This window comes from Megalops cyprinoides, chromosome 17 (assembly GCF_013368585.1).
Source record: "Megalops cyprinoides isolate fMegCyp1 chromosome 17, fMegCyp1.pri, whole genome shotgun sequence".
NCBI lineage: Eukaryota > Metazoa > Chordata > Actinopteri > Elopiformes > Megalopidae > Megalops > Megalops cyprinoides.
Window position 1 is genome coordinate 30,271,044 of NC_050599.1, and position 25,621 is coordinate 30,296,664.

The following is a 25,621-nucleotide window of genomic DNA, read 5'->3' on the forward strand; positions in this document are numbered from 1 at the left end:
AGTTGTATTTATTTTGTTTTCTCCTCTCCTGGGAATAATTTAAAGATAGAATGCCAGTTGTTACGGCGAAGTTAAAATTCATAAATAGTGTTGAGATAAATAGGATATTAAAATGGATAAATATTTTTTGTTTAAAATGTGTGACTTTAAAAAATACAATGTCATGGGTTCTGAATGCTTTTGAGAAAAAAAAAACAAAAAGTATTTTTTTATTTCGTACGAGAGTTCATGACCTTGGAGTTAGAGTTTCCGGAAGGAAGCGGGGGAAAGGAAAAGTTAATGGCGCGGAGCAGATAGCAGGGAACTGGGGAACAGTTGTTGTACCACGGGTGGAGAGTGTGTGAGGCAGGCTCCCCGCGGCAGTCACGGGTTTGTGTTGGTGAACGCGAGGCGAGTTCGGCTAGGTGGCTGGCCGGAGCTGGGCTGACGGTGCGGTCACCGCTGTGAGAAGACATCCCCTGCACGGACGGGAGGAGTTCCGCCGGGTCGACGGAGATAGCTGCTGCCAAGGGAGACGGAGGACCGACGCTGCTAGCAGGTGCCGAGGGGTACAGAGGGCTGTCGCTGCGAGTTGCTGCGGGCGGAGACGGTTGCTGCCGTGACGAGGGAGCGATTCATTCATTCGCTCTCTGCGGTCTGGTCCTGCTGATTTCACCGATACACGGAGGTATTGTTATCCAAGGTTTCCCTCATGAGCTCCAACTAAAGCGCGCCAACGAAACAAAATAAGAGTGCACTCAAAACTAGACAGTTTGGGACAAAAAGACAAACTATCATTATTCGTGTTTCTGTTTGTATTTTTTCCTTTTCCTATAAAAAGGCTTGAATGTGTTTCTACTGTTCATTTTAATATACATTTCAAAGCCTGAGATCCTGTGTCGATATTATTGGACTGCGTTTCATGACATTGTTGATTCTGTATTATATGAGTGCTTATAGGTCCAAGTGTATTACCCACCGTCTCCACACATTCATTAATGAGAGTGAGAATCATACATTACCTTAGGCAGTTATTCACTAATTTGAAATGTCTCTTTTACCATAAGATATTGAAGAAGGGTTAAGGCTTCATCTTACAGCATAAGGTGGGTTTTAATACACGAGCCGGTGGTAAAAGGGTTACATAGGCAATATAGGGATATAAAAAGAAAACAAAATTGTTTTCTCATTTGTCACACATGCAATTCTAATATCTACATGTCCGCATGACCCAGAGACCACAAACAGCACAGCCAGTGCAGGCGGTGATTGTCATGATGAGCTGCTGCAGCCAGCTGAGCCAGGATCCATTGGAGAAAATGGTGTTTATATATATGTGTGTGTGTGTGTGTGTGTGAGAGAGAGAGAGAGAGAGAGAGAGAGAGAGATAAACCTGAAACAGATATTTATATGATCATATGGATCTTGTGAAATGGGATATCATCTGGGATTTTGGATATTGTAATATTATAATGTAGCAGTCAGCTTAGAATTTGTGTTGTCGTGGTCCTACAGGCGATATATGTGAGAAATGATATATTTTTATTAAATGATAATCTGATGATGAACTGTACTAGTGATATTTAATAGTCAATGACTACATGCCTTAGTCTCCTTGGACATTATATGGGTGTTGATAATAACTGAGGTGTCTCAAATACTATCACATCAATGTTGAGATTTTGTGTGTGTCAAGTCCTACCTAAATTTTTACATTGCAGATCAGTCAGGAAGGTCACAAGAAGAGATAAACACAGGTTGTAGTGAGGCAGATGACTTAGGATCATTAGATACTGGACCTAAACAAATCAGCCTTCGTGTATATCCACTGACTAGCTTCGGACAGCAAAGAAGGTCCTTTCAACAGAAATAATTAGTCCTTCGAATGGTTACCGTACTCTATATACAAAAATGCTACATTTTGTTATGCTTGTAGACAGTTTGGGAAACATCCCTCACGAATGAACAGAGATGTCTGATTAGCAAAGCAGGATTTTCAAACTGGAAGTGAGCCTTGGATAGTTTTAGAGAGCATGAAGCAAGTGCAGGACACAATGCTTGCATGGAGAAGTTGCCAGGCTAGTTCGGCACAAGGCAGTGTCATTGATCAAATGAATGTGGCCCATGTTGGGGACATTATTGAGAGGAGAGAATATTTGCGCCGTGTTGTTGCTGCCATTACTTTTTTAGGAAAACAAGGCCATGATGAAACCAACTCAAGCAAGAATCAGGGGAACTTTTTACAGCAGTTTGACCCCTTTCTCCAAAGCTACAAACCTCCCTCCAATTCTACCTATCTCTCTCCTTCCTCACAAAATGAGATGATAGAGTGTTGTGCAGGTGAAGTAACAGACAGAATCACTGACGCAGTAAAAAATATATGCAGTTATGGCTGATGAGGCAAGGGATGGTTATGTAAATCAGCTTACTGTTTGTGTGCGTTATGTCACTGGTGATGGCATAGTGAAAGAGCACTCCCTTGAACTATCTAGCCTCAGTTCTTTTGATGCCATTTCAATCACAGGTGCAATTGAAGATGTGCTTGAATCCAATAGGCTGAATGACGTGCATGTGTGGCTCAAGCCTATGATGGAGCTGCTATGATGAGTGGGGAAGTTGGAGGTGTTCAAGCTCTCTCCATGAGAAACACCCAAAAGCAGTCTATGTTCACTGCTATGCCCATGAGCTAAATTTGGTACTCTGCCACACTTGCAGGGCTATACCAGAGGCAATAGAATTTTTTGAAGCTTTGGAGAGTGTATATTGCTTCTTCAGTGTTTCCCTTGTGAATTATCAGACATTTGTTGACATACAGAAGCAACTGGGCTTAGAGATGAGTGAATATGTCCAGCTATCCAAGACAAGATGGGCATGCCAGCTGAATTCAGTGAAGGTTCTGCTTGAAAATCTTGATGCTGTCTTGAGGTGTCTGGAAGGAATTGCAACATCTATGGCAGTTGGACTGCAGTTCAAACATTCCAGGTTTTCCAGTGTCTACATGATGGTGATGTTCAGGACTTTATTGTCCACTACAGAGGGGCTCCATAAATACCTGCAGAAAGAGTCTGTGGACTTGGCACAAGCAACATTCTACAAAGATGCAGTGTTGGAAACTGAAATCAACGTGGAGTAATGAAATGGCACCGAAGTTCTACAAGGAAACAAGAAATTTGTGAGTACAACAATATCATAGAGAACCTGACTGGTCCCAGGCACAAACAAAAATGAAGGCTGACTATACAGTTGACTCTTCCTTGGGCACCAGGGCTCACTTTGGCACAGAGGATGATCTCAAACAAAATCTTTTTTATCTTTGTCTGGACCGCATGATAAACGAACTGAACACCAGATTTTCTGTGTAGGGGTTGAGTTTATGAAGGGCATTCAAGCATGCAACCCATCAGCGGATGACTTTCTTGGTGAAGATTCTTTGAATTTTGTTGCATGACATTAGAACATAAAACTAAGTAAACAGGAGATAATAGTGGCAAAACAGTTCTTTGCAAAGAAAAAGAAAGAGGGCACAATTCCTGACATGTGCAGTGTGTACAAACTGCTTGACCCAGACATGTTCCCAAGCTTGAGTGCAGTCTTTCAAACTGCCTCAACAATACCTGTTAGTAGCTGCAGTTGTGAGAGATCATTCAGTGCTGTTGGAAAGGCCAACATTGGTAGCGGCGGTGCCCCCTGCACACATGCGCGCAGAACCTTGTTTGTGTGTGCGCGAGTATCACTACCTGCACAGTGCTGAACAGAAACCCTCGCTGTTGACTGAGAAACGAACCAGGAAATATTCCTGAAAGGACTTTCCCTGCGTACACCAAGCTATGTGCGTTATTGACAAAGTACCTGTGTCCTTACAGAACCACGCCTACAGTCCCCCTAACTCCCACAAGATTTAACAAGCACACTGCATCGCCTACATACATGGCTAAGGCTCACCCATTTGGCATTTCTTTCAATAGAAAAAGACTCAGCACTATAGATCCTGAGTTGGTCACTGAACACTTTGCCAAGCTAAAGCCAAGGAGGCACACCCTCACGATTCCACCCTCAAAGAAGTAAGGAAGGATAGCAACAAATAGGACAATTTGTCACTATCCTCCTGTTTGTCCTCTACTTTTCTTAATTCAGAAGAGTAGAGGACAAACAGGAGGATAGCAACAAAACAAAAGACAAAAGACAAAAGAGAAAAAGTAAAAGAAACTGGAAGGAAGAATCTGGCAGAAGAATCTGGTAACATTTTAAGACAACAATAAAGGAGCAAAGGGGGTGATAGACAGACAGCAGCACAGGCAAATAAACAAAGACTACAGGATGGGAGCAGGAGATAAAGAGCAAGGAGAAGGGACAGAGAAAGGGAGAGCAATGCCAGCTAGAAGAAAGAAAACATCCATGTAGGGAGAGAAAAGGAGAAAGGACAGATCCAGAGGTGAGCCTTGCACATATTGCAGTGGATAAACTGTGCCATCATGGTATAAGCAGGGTTAGTGCAATAGCTGCATGTGTGTAAGAATGCAGATTAAGGTAACCATGTTTGTACTTCTTCACCACCAGGGCCAACAACAGCCATAAGGGGACAGAGACTGAGGTGAACTGCAATAAATTTAAGAAGAGAAAAGGTGAGCAGTGCACAAATCAATAGTAAAGATAAGTAGCATAATAACCTTTGGATGTGTGTGTGTGTGTGTGACAATATTTATCTATTATAAAGGTAGATATAGCCTCCCCAACCTACCAATGCCAATCTCACTTCAAAAAAAAAAAAAAGACAAGCCCCAGGTCAAGGGGCTAGAAAACGCCCCTGGCTTTGCCCATGGTGTGAGTGCACTTTATGCTCTTGCTCTTCCCATCAGAGGAATGATCCCAGCACGAGCAATGTGCCCATTCAAAATCTATTAGGTCTTGTGGATATCTGAATGGTGTATAGTGTAAGGGCTGATGTAGAGGATAGTGTAAATGTTAGTGTATTGTGTATTGTAAAGGTTAGTGCATAGGATCGTGCAAGGGCTGGTGTGTAGGATATTCAGCCTTTTCCCTTCTGCCTACTGCCTTTTGAAAGAAAAAACCCAGAAACCTTGATATCATCTTCAACAAGGTTTCCCTGTTTTCCATGGATTTCTTGACATCATTTTCCCAGGGTCAGGGAATAATTTTCCATTTTTTTCTCAATTGCTGCTCATTTTTTCTGGTATTTTGTCTCCCTCTTTAACCCATTAAGACCAGACGCACCGTATAAGTTGTTCTCCCATTAAGACCGGCTGCGATGTCGGAGTCTTTCTAACCTTTAAAGCCGGATGCGACATGTACGACTTTCATATGATGTCATTGTTTTCAAAACACTTGGCCGATGAAGTGTATAGTGATTCGCTGACATACACATGGGGACCGCGAAATGCATTATGGGAAATGTTGGTTTTTTTTTTGTTGTTTTTAGCGCTATTAGCTTCGCAGTTTCGAAGTTTCGCACAGCAAAATGGCTGATGATCTGAGCGAGAGTAGCAATATTGAAGCTGATTACAGCATTAATTTGGATGAGTATGACAATGACACTGATGTTTTAGACTCAGACTGCCTGCTGACCCACTTGACAAGGCTCAGTGGATGTTTTATGACGGGGAGGATCTCGAGGAGGAGTTCGTTGGATTCCAAGATGACTGGAAAATGGGGGACTATCTGCCACGCCGTATGAGTCAGTATTGCCGAAAGCCAGGGGTAAAGATTGACCTGCCTGAGCGGCACTGACATTCCTACCAGGGCCACTGTCTATGGCTGCAGACAGTGCAACGAGGCTGTACACGTTCAATTCAATTCAATTCATTTTTATTTGTATAGCGCTTTTTACAACACAAGTTGTCACAAAGCAGCTTTACATTGTTCCCAGGCCTGAGACCCCCTGAGAGCAATCCTAAGGCAACAGTGGCAAGGAAAAACTCCCTATCAGGAAGAAACCTTGAGCAGAATCTGGCTCAGAGGGGGAACCCATCTGCTTCTGGCCGGCACTGGGCATATAGAGTTAGAGACAAGTTATACAATGTACTTTCACACATTTAAGATTGATAGACAATAGTAATTAACAGCAGAGTGATTATAAGAATGTCTCCTAGGATGTCCGGTTCGTGGAATGCAGTTGGCTTTGATGGGCAGAGCAGCGAGGTAGCAGGACTGGAAAACGGGATGAGACGCTTGGGCTACAGCTCCGGACAGGAGCCCGGAGCAGGGATAGGAAGCAAACAGAAAACAGTGATTAGTGGATGATAAGAATGGCAGGGATGTAGAACAGAGAGGCAGGAGAGGAGGGGCAGTGAAGAAGGTGCCAGTGTGCAACAAGGAAAAAGCCTAGGCAGGCTAACATTATGGCAGCATACCTAGGGGACGGGAGGCAAGGGACCGGCATAGTCATGAGGGCAACCCTAAGACAGTCAACACCAGATCACGGCACAGAGTCCATGAAAGCAATGACCACTTAGTCCACCAGAGACTCTATGATCTACGCGAGCACCAGGCCATGTCCCTCAGCTGAAGGATTTACTATATAGATATGTTTTCATCACTCAAATTTCCCTCGGGATTAATAAAGTATTTCTTATTCTTATGTTTTGAGCCTAGACTTAAAGGTGGAGAGAGAGTCTGTTCCCCGAATCTCGGTGGGTAAGCTGTTCCACAGGAGAGGGGCTTGATAGGAAAAGGCTCTACCGCCTATAGTAGTTTTGCCCACTCTTGGAATGATGAGAAGCCCGGCATTTTGGGAAGGAAGGGCTCTCTGCGGAAGATATGGGTGAAGAAGGTCCTTAAGATAGGGAGGGGAAAGCCCATTTAAAGCCTTAAATGTGAGTAAGAGTATTTTAAAAACGATCTGGTATTTAATAGGTAGCCACTGGAGAGAAGCCAGAACTGGGGTGATGTGCTCAAAGTGTTTAGTTTTAGTTAAGATTCGAGCAGCTGCATTTTGTACCAGCTGAAGGGGTTTTAATGAGATATTTGCACATCCTGACAAGAGGGCATTACAGTAGTCTAATCTGGATGTTACAAAGGCGTGGATTAGTTTTTCAGTGTCATTAATTGATTCGATTTTCCTGTTTTTGGCTATATTTCTCAAATGGAAGAAGGCAGTCCTAGTGGTGTTAGTTATGTGAGTTTCAAAAAAGAGCTCAGGATCAACAACAACACCAAGGCCTTTGATGGCTGCACTCGGGGCAAGGGAGACACCATCAAGGTCCAGTGTAAAATGAGTGCATTTGCTCTTGATTGAATTTTGGCCTATGACTAATATTTCGGTTTTGTCCGGGTTAAGGAGGAGAATGTTTCGGGCCATCCAATTCTTTACATCTGTTAGGCAGGCCACCATGTTTGATATATTCAGAGGGACATTGGGTTTGACTGATATGTATAACTGAGTGTCATCTGCGTAACAGTGGAAATTAATGCTTACGGATGATATTGCCAAAAGGCAACATGTATAATGAGAAGAGCAGAGGCCCAAGCACAGATCCTTGAGGTATACCATATCTTACTCTGGAATGAGCGGAAGATTCGTGGGTTAGGGTTAGGGTTAAAAAAAAGAGCACAAAGCTCTTTAACGCTCTGGCCTATTGTATTTTCCCCCAAGAATTGCCATTAGTCTTAGGGCTAGGGTTACAGTCCCAGTAGGGGTTGGGCTCTCAGCCCCAATTAGGGTTAGGGTTTGGGCCCACGCCAAGGTTAGTGTAAGATTATAGTACTTCTAACTTCTGACCAGACGTGGTTCAGAATCAGAGAACTGTTAACCTGATGGCCTTATTATCATAGTTACAAAGGAAGCTCCATACCTCTTGGCGCCACGTTACAGTTGGAGCCAAGAGGAATTGATTAAGGCAGGCAACAGCCATCAAGTGTAGCATACAACCGGGAGTGGGCAATTGGCAACCATCACCACACAAAGGGGCGGTCAGCATCAAAGGGTCCCGCTTTGCACTGGGAACATAGGTTGATGTTGCAACAGTGTAACCCTATTGTGTGTTGCCATTTGTTTCATGGCATAAAAGGCCGATCACGGTAACAGTTCTCTGAGTTCAAGCTTCGCAGGCAGAGATGCTGCCGGATTCCATCACCAAATAAAGCTTTTTCTCCAAGCGCGCTTTTGGTCCAGTTCGTTTACTTTTAAAATTAGAAGAAAATCCAACATTAGGGTTCAAGTCAGGGCCCCAATTAGGGTTGGGGTTAGGGTCAGGGTTGGGGTCGGGGCATGGGTAGGGTTGGGGCTGAAGTCATATTATGGTTGGGGTTAGGGCCCAGGTTAGGGTAGGAGTTAGAATCAGGGTATGAGTCAGGGCCCCACATAAGATTGAAATTAGGGCCAGGACGGGGGGTTTGTTACTCACCAGAGGAGGGAGCAAGGAGGGAAAGAATTCTCAAAACTAATATTAAATAATTCATATATGGGAGCTCCAGGATGCGAGGCTTCCTAGAAGTGCTGCTGTTATGGGTAAGTGCTTAAGAACATGCATTTTTTATTATTAACCCTTTGTACACACATTAATATATTTATATATTTACACGCACCTGTACATATATAAATCTGTATGCACCCACACACACACTGACAAGGCACAGGCAAGGACTCAGGCGCGGACCACAAGAACTCCAGAGTCCAGGTGTTTATTAACAAAATCGCAGAACACGCAGGCAGTCCAAAACAGGCAGGGTCAAAATACCAGGAAGGCAGTCCAAACACAGACAGGAATCAAAGCCGGGGACAGGCAGGGTCAAACCAGGTAGTCAGGAAGATCAGGTGAACAAGGCAGGACAGCAGGCAGGAGCAAGGTCGAAGAGCAGGCAGGGTCGATTCGGGGAATAGCGATCAGGCAGAAAACACGGCGGGAACGAGACAGGTAAAGGCACACTGCAACGAACTGGCAACAAGACAGAGACAAGCAGGGTAGATATAGGGCTGGGCTGATGAGGAGATGGGAAGCAGGTGTGTAAGCAGGCAGGAGGGGATGATCGGGTGGGCGGAGAGTGGGGCAGGGCTAGAACACAAGGAAAACAAAAGCACATGGACAGGGAAAAACAAAACACAATAGCTAGGGGGCGGGAGCACTGACACACACACACACATATATACGCGTACATACTCCTACATATACACACACATACATACATACATATATATGCATATATATAAAAACACATACGTGAATATCAGAAGAGTCAAAAGCGACACTCTTTATTCATATTTCATGTGACATAAACCACCACAAAATCAATTCATCATTGCCTCCAACCTGGCCCCCCCATATCCAAAAGTGCTCATTCCCTCCCCCACCTCACCCCACCAGGGGGAGACCACCCTCCCACCCTACCCACCCCTTTCATTATTTCATTTCATTTCTCTCCCCATTAGACCACCCCGGATTGGTGTCCAGGCCCGACACCCTCAAGTCTGAAACTGGATGAATTTGGAAATGTTAAGTCAACTCTGTTTGTAATTGGAATTTGCGAATATTATAAAGATGTTGTTTTAATCGCACCAGTATTGTATGCTGTCTCCCCTATGTAAAGTTTACCACAGGTGCTGCAGACAATTACATAAACCACGTTCCTGTCTGTTATCAATACCTTTTTCCACACTGGTGCCTCCTCCCCACTGTATTTGTTCACCAAAATAGACCTGAATTGAAAAAACCTGCGGAGTTGTACCCGTGAGTCTTCCGTCTTCGCTGGTAACCCTGAGCGTACTAAAAGATCCTTCAGATTTTGATTCCGTCTATAGGCCGCGATTATCCTGTGCATCCGGAGTGATGGTAAATGACTTGTTTCTATGAAATGAAGTTGTTCCTAATTTTCTCAATCAATGCTTTATTGGACTCAGAGAAGGTAGTAATAAAAGGAATGATGTTTATATCCTCCTTACGCGGTACGAGTGCTCGGCCTGATACAGCTTCAGCTTTAGCACACCTTAGCAGCCTCTTTGAATATCCCCTGCGTTGTAGCGCTTTAAATAATGTTGCAGTTATTGGCGATTTCAAAATCCTCACTGAAGGTGCATATTCTGTGAAATCTAAGCCTAACTATGCCTTTAAACATGTGTTTTGGATGGTAGCTCTGTTTGTGTAGCAGAGCATGAGTGTCTGTAGTTTTGAAATATACCTTCGTGGCCAAACGGTAGCTAGCCGGTTGTGCCAAAAAAAAAAAACTGTACTGTCCAGAAAAGTCCGTTCACGGACTTCGAATTTAATTCATATTTTAGTTTTATTGAGGGATGGTGTGTATTCAATATCTGAAAAAACTCCTGTACACTGTAAAGCCAAACACCAAAGATATCATCAAGGTATCGGTAATAGGCCCCGGGCAAGAGTGGGCACTTAGCCAACGCACCCGCCTTCCATTCAGCCGTATAAATGTCTGCGTAGGCCGGTGCGAACTTCTTGCCCATGGCCGTTCCCGATATCTGTAAGTAATGTTCCCCATTGAAGATGAAATTGTTTTTTGTCAGGCTGATGTGCAAAAGCTGAAGCAGTTGTTCATCTGGCCGCGAAGGATCTGGATTTCCTAAAAGTATGTTACTCACCGCCTGTAGTCCAGCCTCCGTATCTATATTCGTATATAGGTTGTCTACATCAATTGTAAATAAATATGTATTGGCAGCTACAGTCATATCTTTAACTTTATTCAGGAAATCGTACATATCTTTAATATAACTCGGATGACCATGCGACAGAGGGTTCAGGTAGTAATCAATATACTGTGCAATATTGTACGACTCACTCCCGCAGTCGGACACAATGGGGCGTCCAGGCGGGACCTTGCGAGAGACAGTCCATGTCTCCGGATCCTTGTGGATTTTAGGTAATAAATAAAATATTCTATTCCTGGGTGTATCTGAACCTAGTAAGAAGTCTCGCTGTTTGCAATTGATGTAATTCTTGTAATATGAATCCTATACAATAACATGAATTTCTTTTTGTGTTTGCAGTTGCAAAGATGCAGGTATGGGCATATAATGCTTTGTATTGGAGAGCTGCCGGTTGGCTTCCAAAAGGTATTGCTGTTTGTCCATAATGACTATTTTTGAACCTTTATCAGCAGGTTTAATGATAATCTCTGTTTTTAGAGAGCTCCTTAAGGGCCGCCCTCTGTGCCACGGAGAGATTATCTGTACGGGTTGTGGAATAGGTATGTGTTCTTGCAGTTAATGTATCTTTCCGTATTAGCTGTCTAATATATGGATTCATTTGTGAATTTTCCAGTTCCCAATGTGATGGGAGAATAAACGGTGAGTGACGGTAGGCATGGACGTCCCTGTAGAGGTCCTGCTGGTCATCCCGGTTGGGGAGAGGAATAAATGTTAGGCCTCTTTCCAACACTTCCACCTGTGCCTCTGAAAGCTGAAAGGTAAGTGACAGGTTAAGCAGATTGCTATGTTCTCACAAGAGGGGAGAACGAGAACGTTTTTTCCCCCCTTAATAGTTTAACTGTCTTCACCAGTGTTGAAATATTCTATTCGCCGTGGTTGGGGTCCAGTGAATATTGTCGTCTGTAGTAAAAAAAGAGCTGTTAGGTAACAGCGTTGTACTGTACGTATCAATGTATTTATTAATTACTTTCAGGTTGGACTTCTGTAATTCTGTCAGATTAGGAGAGAACATGATTACAGGTACAAACAAAGTCGCGTTTGGAAAAATTCTCTGTGCCGTATTGAGCAATTGCTGTAATTGTTTAATCACTGTCTTCCTAGGGTCCTGATCTTTATTATTGATGCCCAGAGAAAGAATTACTTTCTGTGACAGACCGGACAGTTTCTCAGCACCCCATTTATGTGATAAAAAGGGGCCCCCAGGTAACTATCAATTTGTATTTGTTCATTATTAAAGGAAGGGATTCTCTTTAGATTGGAGTCCCCAATAAAAATGATCGGTTTCTCAGCTACAAACCGCCACTCAGGGACTTTACGTTCTGAGCGTGGATGGGCTTTTGGAAAGAATATGGGGGCCCTCTCCGGAACTGTCCCCTTCTGGGTTTGAGGGGAGGACTCAGAGCGGGGTTGATTTATGGGATTTTACCCTTTATTTGCCCCTTTCATCATGTCCTGCATGTCCCCTAGGGTCACAGAATCCGGGAGAGGTTCCCCCCCCCACCACGCTTAAATGCTATATTGGAGATTGGGTGCTGGTCTGTCTGGTCGAACTAGACCTTCCTGTTGGTGATAAAACCAGAATGATATCATTTGTATGTACACTGACATTGCTTGGCCTACCACAAACAGTAGATGCCCCGGGAATGTTCTCAGACAAAACCATTTCATGGTTCAAATTTCTCCCCAGGTTCACCTCCCCCTCCCCTGTTTCCCGGCCCTCCCGGTCCCCATCTGGAGCAACAGGTGAGTGTACTGATACATTCAGCTGAGCGGGGCCAGAACTGGGAGATTGAATACTCATGGCCTCCTGGGGCCCTGTTCTATTTGTAAGAGGATCCAAATTGCAGGTAAGTGCTTTCAAACTGCTGTTGACCGAATGATGATGTATCTCTGCTTGTACTAACATGTTCTTTTTCTCTTTCAGGGTTCTCAGTTGATCTCCAGGTGGCCCACACACAGTTGAATTATCAGCAATGGTAAATATTTGTGTTCCTTCCACAGGGTCTTTCATGGCAGTCCTCTGTACTGTATGTGTCACCACAGCATGTTCCGGGGAGGTAGGCCCAGCCATGGTACCATGTAGGCCTGCAACTACCTGGGCATAAGTGGGAGCATTAAAGGGGGGGGGGCACAGCTTCAGTAGTCTGAGAAGACCTCATCTGAGTCTGAGTAGCTGGGATAAATGAGGAGGAATCATCCTCAAAATATGTCACCTTGACCTGAGGTGCAAGCAATTTCATCACTTGTTCAGCAATTCTCTTATTAAACCTTATTAAAGGCCTCTCTCCAACACTTCCACCTGTGCCTCGGAAAGCTGAAAGGTAAGTGAGAGGTTAAGCACATTGCTGAGTTCAGAGAGTTGGGGAGATCGTGGCCGCTTCTCCCCCCCTAGAAGTTTAACTGCTGGCACCAGTGCTGAAATATCCTATTCGCCGTGGTTGGGGTCCAATGAATGTTATCACCTGTAGTGAAAAAGGAACTGTTGTGCAGTACGTGGCAATATATTTATTAATTACAGTCAAGTTAGACTTCTGCAGTTGGGAGAAAACATGATCACGGGTACAAACAATGTTGCATTTGGAAAGACCCTCTGTGCTGTGTTAAGTAATTGCTGTAATTGCTTAATTGCTGTTTTTCTAGGGTCCTGATCTTTATTGTTGATACCCAAAGAAAGAATCACGTTTTGTGTGGACTGAGAGACTGGGCAGTTTCTAAGCACGCCATTAATGTGATAGAATGTAGCGCCTGGATAACTATCAATCTGGATTTGTTCATTCTTAAATGAGGGGATTCTTTTCAAATTCGAATCACCAATGAAAACTATTGGCTTTTCTGCTATAAATCACCAGTCATACAGTTTACGTTCTGATCGTGGGTGGCCCCTGGGGTAGAAAATGGGCTCCCTCTCCAAGGCCGTGTCTCTTAGGGTTTGAGGGGAGGACTCAGATTGGGGTCGATTTATGGGATTTTGCCCTTTATTTGCCCCATACATCATGTCCTAGGGTTAGGGTAGGGGAAAATGATTTGAGGCACCGAACAACAGTGTCTCATGTACGGGCCCATGTGTATAACTTGAATCCCACTCTTATTTTCTAGATAGCTTGCCACCACTGTCTATATATTTGTATGTGCACCTGCTGGTCTTGAACCAGGGATCTTCAGATTTAGGGGCCATTTTGCTGACCCCGTGCCCACTGCGGATGCTCATCTACAAGCGGTGATTGCGAGCCACTTATTTCACTGGCAGGGGTGAAATTGGACCATGAAAGAGAAAGAAAGGGAGAGGTGAAACAAAATCAGATGCCTTTGGGATTGAACCCAGGTCCTCCAGATCATAGGGCATTGACAGATTCCATGTGCCACTCTGTCTACCCTTTATAGAGAAGAAAAAAAGGAAGGAGGCAGGTCATTCTGTGTGTGTAATTCCCAGTGTTATACTTTGAGTATATTTTTTCCATCTGTCAGTTACATCAATGGGTCCAGGCTGTACCTTAATGTCTCCATGTCCTATGTCCCAGCACGACCCTGTCCACCCATCCCACTACCAACTTCCCCCTGGTCCCAGTAGTTCCAATCAAAAATTAGGGTTAGAGTTACGGCCAGGGCCTGGGCCAGGGATGGGGTCAGGGTTAAGGTTAGGATAGGGGTTGGGGTTAACACTAGGGTTATGGTCAAGATCAGGGCCAGTCCACTGTGGTCCCTTTCTTGATCCCAATGGTTAGGGTTAGGGTTTGGGATTAGGGTCAGGCTAGGACCTAGGACCTAGGACCAGGCTTGGTTAGGGTTAGGGTTAGGGCTAGGGTTAGGGCTAGGGTTAGGGCTAGGGCTAGGGCTAGGGCTAGGGCTAAACCTAAACCAAGATAGGGCCTGTCTGCTTATGCCAACCGGGTTTTCCAGGTGGTCAAGGAGGATACGATGATTGATGGTATCAAAGGCTGCACTTAGGTCTAGTAGCACAAAAAAAGAGATACAGCCATTGTTACAGGAGAGTAGAAGGTCGTTGAGCACTTTCAGGAGAGCGGTTTCCGTACTGTGGTGAGGTCTAAACCCGGACTGAAAAACTTCCAAAATGTTGTTAGAGAGTAAAAATGCATTGCTTTGATACTGCTTTTTCCAGAATTTTTGAGAGGAATGGAAGGTTTGAGATGGGCCTATAGTTTGACAGGTCATTGGGATCAAGATTAGTCTTTTTCAGAATAGGCTTGATAACTGCTACTTTGAAGGGCTGAGGTACGTGTCCAGATGTAAGGGAGGCGTTGATAAGATTTAATAGTGGTGTGCCAATTGCAGGCAGTAGCTGTTTTAGGAAGCCGGTTCGTATGGGGTCAAGTTGGCTGGTAGAGTTATTAGAGGAATTGATAAAAGAAGAAAAGTTGCTAAATTCAATGGGTATAAAAGAGTCAAAGCTGATGCAGGACTCTTGGTTAATCTGGCAATAGTGCTAAACAGGTACCTAGGATTGTCCTTATTTCTCTCAATAAGGGTAGAGAAATATTTGGATCTGGTAGTGTCAGGAGTTCCTCCTGACATGACCGCGCTGCACTCCCTGGGAGAGCGAGGGGACTCGGGATGAAATAATTGGCAATTGACGGTGTTCGCTGCCTGGTGTGTGCTCCGCACCTGTTGCCTGTCTGTGTGTAATTTTCGCTGGGACTATTTAGGCAGGTGAGTGGGAGTAACACGCCAGAGACGCTAACGGAGGTTATCACACGGGATTTTAGCGTGGAGCCAGGTTTTTGATTTCTTTTTTTTGAACGTGCCGGCACGGCTGAGTTTAGGGTTTATTTTGGTTTGCTGTTTTTTTCTTTGTGCTCTGGGAGTCGCGACCCAGAGCGGGTTTTGAGTTTGCTTTGTTTAATTTCTTTTGGTTTTTGGCTTTGGTGTGCGAGATGCGCGAGTGTGTTTGTGTGTTTTAGGCGGCTTCAGAAGAGCGGCGACCGAAGGGGCTCTAGCGGTGAATCCCTGAGGGAGCGGGGAAAACAACGCTTGGTTCCGGACGCAGCCGGGGCCGAAGGGAGCCCCCACCCCGTGGAAGCGCGTGCTGGGGAGGTGATCTCCTAGCTGGAAGGGAGGTGGCACCGCGAAACCTTAAGAGAGTGTGTGGGTCACCAGCACGGGGTGGAGAGGGAGGGCTGACCGGCTGCTGTTCTGTGTCTCCCTCAGTGCGATCCCGCGGAGCCGGCGGAGTTACTACCGGGGAGAAGACGTGGGTTGCCGCCGGAGCCGCCAGCCCCCGCAGGAGTGACGCGGGGGCCTTGTCTGGAGTTTATTTAATTTCTTTTTTTGTTTTTTTGGGACGTAGGCGAAGCCCGGCAGTGTGGCGCGGGCTGAGCTACGTCCCCCCTTATATTTTCGTTTCATTTTGTACGTCTTGTGTGGTGTGCATGCGTGTGTGTGCGTGCGTGTGAGGAGCCTCCCCCACAGCGGCAGCACTTCCCCCTCGGCAGTGAGATTGAGTAGTCTTCTCTCTCCCGGCGTCCAAGTGGGCGGGGACGCCAGATCACGGGTGTGTGCAGTGAGGCTAAGTGTGTGTGTGGGGATTCTGTTTTTTCTTTTTCTTCTCTTCTTTTGGTGTGAGCGGCTGGGTAGCGTTCCCGCCTGTTTGTAGCCGGGGAGGGCAGACAGGGGTGGATAGAAGGATAGGGGGAAGGGCTTCGCTGGGAGAGGGATAGCGGCGTCTCAGATTTTATGAATTGCCTTGTTAAATTTTGTGTTTTTTTTAAAGAATAAAGAGTTGCTCCTACTCACCTTGTCCTGGCATTCTTGTGGCGGGCGGATCCCTAGGAGGGCGAACTACCTGGGCATAGTGTCACTCCTGACAGTAGCTGTGAGTAGGTTAGGAGACTTTCCTTCCTTGCCAGGACAAAAACCTTTGGTGGAGCGCCATTTTTTTCGAGTTTTTGTGTAGCTTGTTTGAGAGCATGAGTATGGTCGTTATACCAAGGTGCTAGCTTCTTCTTGTCTGTGAGGGGAGCAACGGCATCCAGAGTTTTACGCAAAGTAAAGTCAATACTGTCCACGAGTAGGTTAATTTCAGTTGAGCTAGGGTTTGAACATAAACTAGAGAAGATTTCATTGTGCAGGTAGTATGATGTAGGGAGCTCGTCGATAAAGGCATTGGCTGTAAGAGAACAAAACGTGTGCCTAGAAGAAGATCTAGGCTCTGAGTATGTGAAGCACGTTAATGGTAAATTGAAAGAGATGAGATAGTGGTCGGATAACACAGGATTGTGTGGCATAATTTCTACCTGGTTAATATCTGCTCCATATGTGAGGACCAAATCTAGAGTATGGTTGCGGTAATGTGTGGGTTTATCCACAGCTTGATAGAGTCCAGTGGGTTTGATGATGGACAAAAATGCTGTTCTGAATGGGTCATGTTCATTATCCATATGCACACTAAAGCCTGTAAACTATTACAAGTGTAAATAGCTGAAATGCAGTCAGTCTTGTCCAGGATGTGCAAAGCTAAGTACTAACAGTTCAAACGAATGGAAGTTATAGCCAGGTTTAAAGGTGGCACAGAGTTTGGAGCTGTGTACAACAGCAACGCTGCCACCTCTACCATTAGGTCGAGGTACCTGATGATTACAGTAACTGGGAGGAGTTGATTCATTAAGAGCAACAAAGTCAAGGTTAAGCCAAGTTTCAGTCAGGCATAAGATATCAAATTGGTGATCAGTAATCAATTTGTTTATTAATATAGCTTTAGATTGTAATGATCTGATATTTATTAACCCAATCTTAAGGACCATTTGTCTACAGGTACTACTTTCAGGTTTGTCAAACTTAATTTTCATCAAATTATCAGCACAAACCAACATTGAGTGTTTTGGCAAGCATGTTCGTTGACATTTTCAGTGACATTATTATGCTGACACAAACTGTGTACAGTGAACAAACTATAATGTGGTTAAAGTTATTGCTCTACCACTTCATTTTTGGAAAATATGCCTGGAAAAAACACAATTGTTAACTTTTTCCTATTCAGTTCAATGTTTTTTTGTTTATTGATTTTTAAAAAAAAATATTGGTGAACATTAGGGCAAAGGAAGCTTGACAATGAAAGCCACAGGTCTAAGCTTTCAGATGTTTTTATTTCATGTCTCTACCTGCTTCAGAGGCTGAGAAAGATTTTAGTAAAGTTGACAATTCTGTCAATTTTTTCAGAAAACCCTCAGGTTTTAGGAGGTGGTCTTCAGAAGAGGCTTAGGTTTTAGAAAGCTTTTTTAATAGGCGGCCTAGGTCTTAATGGGTTAAATTGCTCTATTTTCAGCACCTTGTGACAATTCCCATTGTAAAATGCCTCATAAAGAAAACTAGACTGAATGAATGTACTTTCATTAATCAAATTTTCTGTTTAACATGTTGTAGTAGTACCTTTGAAAACTGTCAAGCTAGACATAAGTGATTCTCCAGGTGTGGTTTTGAATGGAGCTCTGCTTGCCCTTGGTCCAGCAAGCTGAAGGCACCAGGTGTCAGGGCTCCGCCCCCCTAGCTGTGGTGTTTTTGTTTTTCCCTGTCCATGTGCTTTTTGTTTTCCTTGTGTTCCAGCCTGCTCCGCTCCCCGCCTGGTCTCTGCCTGCCCGATTGCCCCATTACCTTCACCTGCCTGCCTGCCCACCTGCATCCCATCTCCTCATCAGCACAGCCCTATTTCTACCCTGCTTGTTCCTGTCTTGTTTGCCAGTTCGTCTCAGCGTTTTTGTATGTTTTGTCCCCGCCGTTTTTCTTGATTTCTGATTTCACCGTGTTTGACACTGCCTGCTCTTCGTCTTCGTTTTCTGCCTGCCGTCTTGTCCCGATGCCTGATCATTTGCCTGCCCGGTTCCTAACCCTGCCTGCTCCTGTTCCCGACCCTGTTTTTGTCCACGGACTGCCTTCTGGTTTTCGACCCTGCCTGCTGTTGTTTTGCATCTTGCCTGATGTTATTAATAAACCCGCCTGGAACCTGAAGCTCTCTTGGTCTGAGACTGAGTCCTCGCCTGAGCCGTTACAGTACGAACTGGCCACTATGGACTCAGCAGACCTACCCCAGCTGAAGGCTGCACTGGAGCTGCAAGGCGCATTGCTGTGGGGCCATCAAAGCCAGCTGGAAGCCATCAGCTGGTCTTTGGAGACTTTCGCCACCAACCTTGCCGGCGTCACATCCCAGCTGTAGCAGTTGCAGCAGTTGAGCCAGGACAACCGCCCTGCACCGCCTGCGGTAGCTCCCCCGTCTGCCCCACCAGCTCTCCCGAGCCGGGAATCCCGATTGCCACCTCCCGAATGTTACACGGGGAATCCGGGAACCTGTCGGTCGTTCCTCCTCCAGTGCTCCCTGGTTTTTGAACTCCAACCCTCCATGTTTCCCACGGACCGGGCGAGGATTGCCTACGTGATTACCCTGTTGACGGGACGTGCCAGGGAGTGGGGCACTGCGGTCTGAGATGCCGACGCCCCTTTCTGCCACCCCTTCGGCGCCTTCGCCGAGGAGATGAGGAAGGTCTTCGACTGCTCCAAACACGGGCAACCTGCCCAGCAAAAGCCAGCGCTAACCTGTAGCAAGGGGATTACAGGTGAGCGTCACCCCCTTACGCCAGTCCCCTGAAGTCCGTCCTCTGTTTTCTGCCACCTTGCTCATTGAGGATCAGTCTCACGCGGTGTCCGTCCTGATTGACTCGGGGGCCGATGGGAGCTTCATCAACGCTGCCCTGGCGGCCCGCCTGCATCTTCCCCGCGTCCCGCTGCACTTGCCTCTGGAGGCCCATGCCATCACCGGGGCCCCGCTGGTCTGTATAACCCACGCCACTCCCCCCGTGGGCTTCCTCATCTCCGGCAACCATCGTGAGGAGATAGTGTTGCACATCATTGACACCCTGCAAGCCTCCGTAGTCCTGGGTCATCCCTGGCTGGCACGGCATAACCCCCACATCGACTGGCAGGGCAACAAGATCCTGGGCTGGAGTCCGTTCTGCCACTCCCACTGTCTGCATGAGGCCCTAGCTCCTGTGTCACCGGTCGCTCATGCACCAGAGGAGTTTCCGGACCTTTCGGCAGTGCCGCCGGAGTACATGGACCTGAAGCCCGTGTTCAGTAAGTCCCGGGCCGCCTCGCTTCCTCCGCATCGTCCTTATGACTGTGCGATCAACTTCCTGCCCGGCTCCTCACCACGTAGGGGGCGTCTGTACTCCCTATCCCCGCCGGAGACTGAGGCCATGAATTGCTACATCTGGGAGTCCCTAGCAGCTGGGATTATTCGCCCATCCTCTTCGCCTGCCGGGGCTGGCTTCTTCTTCGTTGGGAAGAAGGACGGCTCTCTTCATCCGTGTATCAATTACCGGGGTCTCAATGCCATTACTGTGAAGAACTGCTACCCCCTCCCACTCCTGTCCTCTGCTTCTGAGTCGCTGCAGGGGGCCACCATCTTCACCAAACTTGACCTCCGCAACACCTACCACCTGGTCCGTATCCGGGAGGGAGATGAGTGGAAGACAGCCTTCAACACCTCCACTGGTCACTACGAATATCTGGTTATGCCATTTGGGTTAACTAATGCCCCTGCCGTGTTTCAGTCGCTGGTGAACGATGTCCTACGGGATATGCTGAACCAGTTTGTCTTTGTCTACCTGGACGACATACTCATTTTTTCTCGCTCCCTGCCTGAACACATCCAGCATGTCCGTCGCGTTCTCCAGCGCCTGCTGGAGAATCACCTCTATGTCAAGGCTGAGAAGAGCGAATTCCACCGAGACACCATCTCCTTCCTGGGTTTCGTTATCACAGCAGGAAGCATACAAATGGACCGGCGGAAGGTCCGTGCGGTGGAGGAGTGGCCCCACCCCACCTCCCATCAGGAGCTGCATCGCTTCCTCGGTTTTGCTAACTTTTATCGCTGCTTCATCCATGACTACAGCACAGTAGCAGCTCCCGTCACGGCTCTGACATCTTCCAACAGGGCATTCTCCTGGTCTCCGGCAGCCAAGGCGGCATTTCGCAACCTGAAAGGCCGCTTCACTTCTGCGCCCATTCTGACACAGCCTGATCCTGCCCGTTAGTTCATCGTGGAAGTGGACTCTTCGGACATAGGAGTGGGGGCCGTCCTTCCCAAACTTCCCTCCGCCAAAGAAACAGCGCAGCTGCTAATACATCACGTTTTCCGGCTGCACGGCCTGCCCTCCGACGTGGTGTCTGACCGGGGCCCCCAATTCACCTCCCACTTCTGGAGGGCATTTTGCAGATTGCTGGGCGCCACAGTCAGCTTGTCGTCCGGGTTCCACCCCCAGTCCAACGGCCAGAATGAGCGAGCAAATCAGCAACTGGAGACGGTGCTGCGATGTCTTACCTCCCAGGAGCCGTCGGGGTGGAGCCAGCACCTGCCCTGGGTGGAGTACGCCGTCAATTCCCTACCATCTTCTTTGTCTGGGCTGTCCCCTTTCCAGTGTTGCCTGGGCTATCAGCCCCCCCGTTTCCTGCCCAGGAGGAGGAGGAGAACGCAGCTCCCCTTGGCAGCTGCGTTCATCCAACAATGTCGCCGCACCTGGAGGCGCGCATGGCTTGCCCTGCTGCGAGCCTCTGCTCAGGCTAAGCGCTTTGCCGACCGCCACCGCTCCAAAGCCCCTCGTTATCGCCAGGGTCAGCGAGTGTGGCTCTCCACCAGGGACCTTCCCCTCAGAACAGACTCCCGCAAGCTCGCCCCCCCGCTTCATCGGGCCGTTCCCCATTGCTAAGGTGATCAGTCCTGTGGCGGTCTGGTTGAAGCTGCGGCTCTCACTCCGCCGCATACATCCCACCTTCCACGTCTCCAGGATCAAGCCTGTCTTCCGCAGTCCGCTCTGTCCTGCACCCCGGACGCCCCCGCCACCCCGCCTGATCGATGGATCAGAGGCGTACTCTGTGCGCCGCCTGCTTAAGGTTCGGCGACGGGGGCGCGGACTCCAGTACCTGGTGGACTGGGAGGGCTACGGTCCTGAAGAGAGGTGCTGGGTCCCTGCCAGGGACATCTTGGACCCCGCCCTCATCCGGGACTTCCACTGCCAGCACCCTGGTGAACCCGCTGTGACGCCTGGGGGCGTCCGTAGGGGGGGTACTGTCAGGGCTCCGTCCCCCTAGCTGTGGTGTTTTTGTTTTTCCCTGTCCATGTGCTTTTTTTTCCTTGTGTTCCAGCCCCGCCCCGCTCCCCGCCTAGTCCCCGCCCGCCTGATTGCCCCATTACCTTCACCTGCCTGCCTGCCCACCTGCATCCCATCTCCTCATCAGCTCAGCCCTATTTCTACCCTGCTTGTTCCTGTCTTGTTTGCCAGTTTGTCTCAGCGTTTTTGAACCTGTTTCGTCCCCGCCGTTTTTCTTGATTTCTCTGCCTGCTCTTTGTCTTTGTTTTCTGCCTGCCGTCTTGTCCCGATGCCTGATCATTTGCCTGCCCGGTTCCTGACCCTGCCTGCTCCTGTTCCCGACCCTGTTTTTGTCCACGGACTGCCTTCCGGTTTTCGACCCTGCCTGCTTTTGTTTTGCATCTTGCCTGACATTATTAATAAACCCGCCTGGAACCTGAAGCTCTCTTGGTCTGCGACTGAGTCCTTGCCTGAGCCATTACACCGGGATTGGGAGCATCTCCTACAAATGGTGGAATAACACAGCAGGTTCAGAGAGCGAGCCCTGCTTTCTCTGTGCCTCACCAGCGTATCTGTGGGAGATTATCATATAGATGGGGCTGCTGTTACTGTCATGATAGGCTGACTGCAGAGGGGCAGGACCCAAGGGTGTCATATTACACCAGGATAGTGGATCACTCTTGCCTCTCCCTCCAGCTCAGGATTAGGCCTTGATCCCAGAATTTATCCAGCTCTTTGTGGTATCAGAGGCATGCAGGGTATTCATTCTTTTCATAGCATTTCAAAAGGGAACATATATAATACAATAATACTGGTCTTAGACAGCTATACAAATGTTTTGTTTCATAACTGGTTTTAGCATGCTAGTTTGTACTGTGTTGTAATTCCTACTCTATGTTACTCAAGGCTGACATCCTTATTTTAGGTCATAGACTACTTATATATATCCAGGAATGGAAAAGGAATTCAAATTATGAACCCTGGTAAAGGATGCAACAGCAGTGTCATCTGAGGTTTTAACTCATTAACTGTCTGGTCACCTACTACCCCTCATTACTCCTGGTTGTTAGTGTACGGTTTTTAGCAAGTTACTCGCTTTAACCTGCCTCAACTCCCACCGCACGGGGTCGTTCGGCCGACGAAGACAGCGACCACTCAACAGCGTTCACAAGCACCACACATCTTCTGTCCTTTTTCACGTTTATTCTACAATCCACACATGAGCAGGGTTACAGAAGTTAGAAATAGATAGATACGTGTAGTTAGAAAAGATAGTAGTTAGCAGTAGTAATAGTTGTAGTTTGTTAGCTGTAGCTATAGTTGTAGCCTGTTAGGTAGTCAACAGCTCAGCTTCGCCGGTCAAACGCGAGTGAGCAACAACAGAGTTATACAGTACTATAAACCCCCCGGGAACATCGCCGCTAGGGGCGCTATAACACATACACACACTTCACAGAATTATTAACCACTTATGTGCATATGAAAGAAAACTCCACAGTTAGGTTCTTGTTACGTTCCAGGACGTAGCCACGGAGTTCATACATCTGCTCTCTCTCTTGCTCTGTTCTGCCCTCCGTTTTCTTTTTTTTCTTTGCATATTGGTGCCTCTACTGCGATTGAGGAATGAGCAGGAAGATTTAAAAGGAGGAAGCCTCAGGATGTAGGGGTACTTCCCCTCTTGCTAAGGACTGTCCGGTGTACTGCTAGAGTGCTAGCTGATGATGCGCGTTGGTGTGTGTGCATTTTCTGTTACATGTAAATAGTTGTAAATATTTTCTTTGTGTTTTTGTTATTTAGTCAGCGGGTAGTAGGGGGTGGGTGCCATTTTCTATTGTTGGTTTTTTTCTCTTGTTTTCAGATAGTTAGGGAGTCAAGGAAGAGACTGTGTATTTTATTTTATTATTTTTGATTAGGTAATTTATTCCCTTTCTCCTTAAGTTTTGTTCTGTTTGTTATTTTGGCCTTGCCCACCCCTGAAGTTACGGTGTGTGTTTTGGACTGGTGAGAAGAAAGGGGGGTGTCCACTCGTTTTATATTATGTTACACCTCACGCTAGACAGGGTCATAACATTCTACTTTGTGGAACGGACAGTGTGATGAATGAGATGAGACTGGTCTTGCAGAGACGAGGTTTATTCCCCAGGAGCCAGTTACGCACGCAAACAGTGCCTGAACTAAGACTGCCTAGGCTCAGATGAGCACTCACAGAAATACCTAGGTGTAATTAAGCCACACCTCAACAATGGTTGATTTGGGTTTAGACAGAGGCAGTGGACTCCAAGCATTGATGTGTTAATGACTCTTTGTTCTCGTACAGTTCCTGTAAACAATTTGGTGTTATCTGTCCCAATATGGTGGTGACACTTTGCCAGTTCCTGCAGACTATTTGGTGTCGCCTGCCTTGGTATGGTAAAGGTACACTATATGGACAAAAGTATTCGGACGCCTGACCATTACACCAACAGGGACTGTAATGACATTGTATTCAAATACATATACTTTAATATGGAGTTGGTCCCCCTTTTGCAGCTATAAGAGCTTCCATTCTTCTTGGAAGGCTTTCCACAAGATTTTGGAGTGTTTCTGTGGGAATTTGTGCCCATTCATTCTGAAGAGCATTTATGAGGTTTGGTGGAGGAGGGATAATGGTATGGGGCTGTTTTTCAGGGTTTGGGCTAGGCCCCTTATCTCCAGTGAAGGGCAATCTTAATGCTTCAGCATACCAAGATATTTCAGACAATGCTATGTTTCCAACTCTGTGGCAACAGATTGGGGAAGGCCCTTTTCTATTCCAACATGACTGTGCCCCAGTGCAAGGACTATAAAGACATGGTTTGATGAGTTTGGTGTGGAAGAACTTGACTGGCCCGCACAGAGCCCTGACCTCAACCCCATCGAGCACCTTTGGGATGAACTGGAACGGAGATTGCGAGCCAGGCCTTCTCGTCCAACATCAGTGCCTGACCTCATAAATGCTCTACAGAATGAATGGGCACAAATTCCCACAGAAACACTCCAAAATCTTGTGGAAAGCCTTCCAAGAAGAGTGGAAGCTGTTATAGCTGCAGAAGGGGGACCAACTCCATATTAAAGTACATGTATTTGAATACAATGTCATTACAATGTAATGGTCAGGCGTCTGAATACTTTTGTCCATATACTGTATATATATATACTGTGTATAAATAAATAAATAAATAAATATATATATATATTTTTATATATATATATATATATATATATATATTTATATACAGTGGTGACTGGTGAGCTGGAAACAGGGGAAGCTAAAACATTACCTTTAAATCTATCATTACTTTCAACCTGTTCCCCTTTATCCTCCTTGATTAACAATAAAACAAATAATTTACAAATTACTGAGAATAAACTTTTAGGTTAGGTTGAGTGCAATTAACAATAACGTTTAGAAGACAGACCTCACAAAAGTGAGCATTTAATGTAATTTAAATCGACAAATGCCATCCTTGTTAATTAAACAATTTCACATTGTAGCTTTCGCAAGCACACAAACTACAGACAATCTGCGCTGTTTCACGAGCATAATCATTTACTCCATTTACGCGATTGGTGTCAATTATTCTGTGAATTATTTTTTATTGTTAATCAAGGAAGATAAAGGGGAACAGGTTGATTTAAAGGTAATGTTTCAGCTTCCCCTGTTTCCAGCTCACCGGCCGCCACTGTATATATATACATATATATATATATATCACTATCCTATATAACTATATATAATGTAAGGATATACATAAGGATATAATGGTAGCCAATGTTAAATAACGTTTAGTAAGCTATTATAGCCTACATATATCTCTAGAGAGAGAAACCTAGCTAACGTTAGCCCTTATACCACCTAATTTGCTATGGTTAGCTAGCAGTAAGTACATATTGTACAAAATTGTAGCTAGCCTACCTA

The 25,621-nt window shown here is 46.3% G+C and overlaps 2 long non-coding RNA genes across 4 annotated transcripts; both read left to right on the forward strand.

The window, feature by feature from the left end:
* Nucleotides 1–216: 216 nt before the first annotated feature.
* On the forward strand, nucleotides 217–4,775 carry LOC118792104. Its single transcript, XR_005005595.1, has 3 exons — nucleotides 217–667; nucleotides 3,015–3,151; nucleotides 4,537–4,775. It is a non-coding gene; the product is annotated as an uncharacterized LOC118792104 (long non-coding RNA).
* Nucleotides 4,776–10,737: 5,962 nt separating this feature from the next.
* On the forward strand, nucleotides 10,738–14,382 carry LOC118792102. Of its 3 annotated transcripts, none has more exons than XR_005005592.1 (5): nucleotides 10,738–10,806; nucleotides 10,934–11,352; nucleotides 11,696–11,797; nucleotides 12,282–12,337; nucleotides 12,519–14,382. It is a non-coding gene; the product is annotated as an uncharacterized LOC118792102 (long non-coding RNA). The 3 variants fall into 3 exon arrangements; XR_005005593.1 differs by having other exon boundaries at nucleotides 10,739–10,999; nucleotides 11,208–11,352; XR_005005591.1 differs by having other exon boundaries at nucleotides 10,739–11,352.
* Nucleotides 14,383–25,621: the final 11,239 nt, after the last annotated feature.